This window comes from Cicer arietinum, chromosome 5, assembly GCF_000331145.2.
Source record: "Cicer arietinum cultivar CDC Frontier isolate Library 1 chromosome 5, Cicar.CDCFrontier_v2.0, whole genome shotgun sequence".
Lineage (NCBI taxonomy): Eukaryota > Viridiplantae > Streptophyta > Magnoliopsida > Fabales > Fabaceae > Cicer > Cicer arietinum.
The window spans coordinates 62,937,091-62,941,802 of record NC_021164.2 but is presented as its reverse complement, the minus strand read 5'-3'; positions in this window follow the sequence as shown (position 1 = coordinate 62,941,802).

The window sequence follows — 4,712 nt, the reverse complement described above, 5'->3', positions numbered from 1 at the left end:
AATCAAATTATTAGCCAAATCATAACTTATACTTTTACATAATACTTCATATAAATGACAAATCTTCCGACAATTTATAATTTTACGTAGTAATTTATAACTTATAACTTGTAATTTTACATAAATGATAAGCAATTTATATTTTTAATTTATAATTAAAACTAAATAATAACTCATATAAAAGTCTTATGTAAATTTTTATAAAATTACTTTAATGAAATATTAGTAACAATATTCTATAGTACAATAGATTGTGTACAACACAGTATATTATATGGTAAAAAATTATAGTTGTTCGTGTATTTAAAATTGTTCATATAATTACAATTTGTTCATATATAAAAAAATTGTTCATATATTTAAGGCTTAATTGCAGTTTTGGTCCCCCTATTTTAGCTGAATCGTGAAAGTAGTCTCCCCATTTTATTTCTCTACAGTTCTGGTCCCTCAAACATAATTTTGGTCAAAAACTTAAGGAAATTCATTTTTTAAAGTCGTACTACACCATTTATAATCATAGATTTCAGGTACAATTGTTGCAAATGAGATTTTGAGGTATGATGTGACTTAAATAAATGCAAAAAAATGAAATTTCATCAAGTTTTGGACCAAAATTCTGTTTGAGGGACCAAAATAGGGGAGAAACAAAATGGGGGGACTACTTTTGCAAATCAACTAAAATAGGGGGACCAAAACTGCAATTAAGTCTATATTTAAAATAAGTATTCATATATAATTGTTCACACACTACAGTGCAATTTCTATAAAAAAAAATTGTTCATGTATTTAAAATGCCTCTTATTCAAAGACCAAAAAGTGTTTTTCCCTTAATAATTACATTTTTTGCCATAATAAAAACATTGTTGAATAGATTTTTATGTAGATATTAATATGTCATTATGTAAAAATAACTAAATGAGTGTATGATATATAGAAGGAGCATATTATGAAAGAGAATAGTTATTAGGAACAAATAAACTTATATCTAACTATAAAAAGGCTAAATATTTCCCGTTATATCGAAAACTAAATCTATGAAAATAATTTACTTTTTAAACTAACTTTTTATACTGAAAATCAACTTTATCGAACCCAAACGATTAGTATATGGAGGATTGGAGATTAACTTTGCTTTATACTACTTTCGTTCTTTTGTATATTGAAAATCCACTTTATGAAATATTGTTCACTTTTTGAACGACTTTTTTAAGAAATCAACCTTGATTTTATATTCTATTTTTTCCTTTTTAAATATTATTTTTTGACTTTTTACACATACTATGACCATCAATAAAAAATTGACTAAAATACATTTATTATCTTTCATTTAATTAGTAAATATGTAAATTTTGGTCTCCCATTTTTCCTATGCAATTTTGATATTTTAATTTTCAAAATGTTACATTTTGGTTAACTTCTTAATTTGAACTTTAATATGTTGACAATGTAACAATAATTTAAGTGACGTGTAGAAAAGTTTACATGATGATATAAAATATCGCAGTAATTTGTAGAAAAACTTAAAATTTATTTTCTTTACTTTAAAATTTCTGAATTTTTTTTGGTTAAAATACTTTTATGTACAAACCTTTATTAGATTTTTCTTTACTTTTTTTAATTACTTTTCCTTGTGCTAATGCCATAATTCTATAACCATAAGATCATAATGCTATAATTCATAAATTTTTAAAATATTTTTTTCCGGAAATTATTAAAACGGTGTTAAGTGTTAAGTAATTTAAAATTAAAATTCTACATAAACCATAATTTTTCATATCATCATGTAAACTTTTCTATACATCGTTTAAGTGATTGTCACATCATCAACATTAACATATTGAATTTTAAATTAAGAATGAAACCAAATATTAATATTTTTAAAAATATGGAGATCAAAATTGTAAAAAAAATTATTATAACAAAATTGACAGAGTTACTAAAATTTAAGGACTAAAATTTTATTTTAATTTTTTTATGACATTATTTATCTTTTTTCTATAGCATCCTTAATAATTTATTATCTCATTTCATATGCCTCTTTGCAATAAATAAGTAAATGTATTATTAACAAATCAATAATTAATGTTCCCGTGAACACTAAAAACAACCGTTATATAGCGGCAAAATTTTGTCACACAATTAAAAAAGAATGATATAATATTATATTAAACATAATAACTTTAATATATATATATATATATTAAACATAATATCTTTAATATATATATATATATATATATATATATATATATATATATATATTAAATTTATTATGTTTAATATAATATTATATCATTCTTTTTTAATTGTGTAACAATATATATATATATTTCCAATTATATTAAACATAATAATCTTTTTAGTTCTTGGACCATCAAAAAATTATTTACAAAAAGTTATTATTTTGATTATATAATTACAATTATAGTATAGGAAATTTGACCTTATCAATTTGGAAATTTATGACAAAAAATTACCAAATAAAAATTTGCTAAATTAGTATATTTTAATTATTATTATTTATTTGAATTGAAATTAGATGGTAAAAAATAAAAAAGTTAAAATAGAAAGGAGTTTGGATGTACATGCACAACAAGAGTACATTGATTTTGTGAGGACCAAAAGCCCTCACAAATGGGGAAAAAAGCCACAAAGTAGACATTTGTGGCGACCTTAGGCGACCACAAATAAGGTGATCACAAACCTTTGTGGCGGACAAAATGGGCACAAACTGTGAAAAATTCGTTGTCTTTTGTGAGGGCAAAGGCCGTCACAAACGCCTGCTTTTGTGAGGGCTTATGCCGCCACAAATGTCTCCTTTTGTGAAAAGATACAACAACGTTTTTTAAAATAAAAAAGCGCTATAAAATAGGTAAATATATTGTGCGCTTGTTATACTCGTTTTACAGCGCTTTTTGGAAAAAGCGCTGTAAAAGGTGCATTCAATAGGTGCATTTTTATGCACCTATTACAACGCTGTCTTTTAATTTCTTTTCCAAAATCATTTTCATCCAGAGTCAGTTCACAATCAGTTCACACAATCAATACACAACAACATAACTATATAGCTTTATAATTTAACTTTTTAAGTTTACATATTTACACAATCAGTTCACAACATATTCATATACATATTCACATATTGACAACATCACAGAACTATATACATATTCATATAACTACATATTCACAACTTTTAAAATGTGCCCTATTGATATACATATAACTATCAGAACTACACAGAACATAACTACCATATATTCATATAACTATCCCTTGCAGCATCCTATTTCCCAACAAATCAAATAATTTTCATTTCAATCACATACTGACATCAGTCTTCCTTTATTTCAATTAGATCTATTTTAGAGTATGTTGGACTAGAATTGTCAAAGTACTGTGCAATATTAAAATTGAATCGCAATATATAGTTTCTGGTATTATAGTTTGATTCATATCAACAATCTCCTTCATGAATCGCAATATATAGTACCCACAATCGATGTTATTAGTTTGACGAGAGCACTATAAAATAAAACATATAAGTCAATAAATATTTGTGCATTGATAGTAGTATAAGTTCAACATGCATCTTTGCTAAACCCTAAACCCTAATAAATACAATACCTGAAAAACAGAAGAACAGTAGGGTTACGGCGCAGAAATACGAACAAAGAAGAACAACACAGAAATACGAACAGTTCGTAGGAGAGTAGGGTTCGCATAAACGAGTGTATGAAGTTTACGTAATGGAGAGTAGGGTTCGCATAAACAAAGATGGTTCTCAATGACAAGGAGAATGAAGAGGAAACAAGTGTATGAAGTTTACGTAATGAGGATTAGTAACAAGGCAATATTGTTAGTAGGGTTCACAATGAGAAAGAGAATGAAAAGGAGGAGGAAACAAGCGTATGAAGTTTACTGTTATATATGAAACCCTACTACAAGGGTATGAAGAGGAAACTGAAGCAGTTTATTGTTATATATAAAACCCTACTACAACGCTTTTTTGAAAAAGCGCTGTAAAAGACCTCTTTATTTTTTTTTTTTAAAAGCTTTTTGCAACGCTTTTCCACAAAGCGCTTTAAATGGCTTCTTTGTGTTTATTATGTGCAAGCAACCTTTTACAGCACTTTTCCACAAAGCGCTTTAAAAGGATTTTTTGTGTTTATTATGTGCAAGCACCCTTTTACAGCGCTTTTCCACAAAGCGCTTTAAAAGGCTTCTTTGTTTTATTATGTGCAAGCGCTATGTGACCCTTTTACAGCGCTTTTCCACAAAGCGCTTTAAAAGGCTTCTTTATGTTTATTATGTGCAAGCACCCTTTTACAGCGCTTTTCCATAAAACGTTTTAAAAGGCTTCTTTGTTTTATTATGTGCAAGCGCTATGTGACCCTTTTACAACGCTTTTCTAGAAAGCGCTTTAAAAGTCTTCTTTGTTTTATTATGTGCAAGCGTTATGTGACCCTTTTACAGTGCTTTTCAACGAAGCACTTTAAAAGGCTTCTTTGTTTTATTATGTGCAAGCGCTATGTGACCTCCTTATTTTTTCTCCAAGGCTTTTTATAGGGCTTTATTGACAAAAGTGCTGTAAAATTACAAAGTTTATGTTCTGATCAGTTTTTGTTAAATTACAATATAAGTTCAATTTTTGTAAAATGCTAAATAATTAGTAAAATACCTATATTTGGATTTGTTTTTTCTTCCAAATA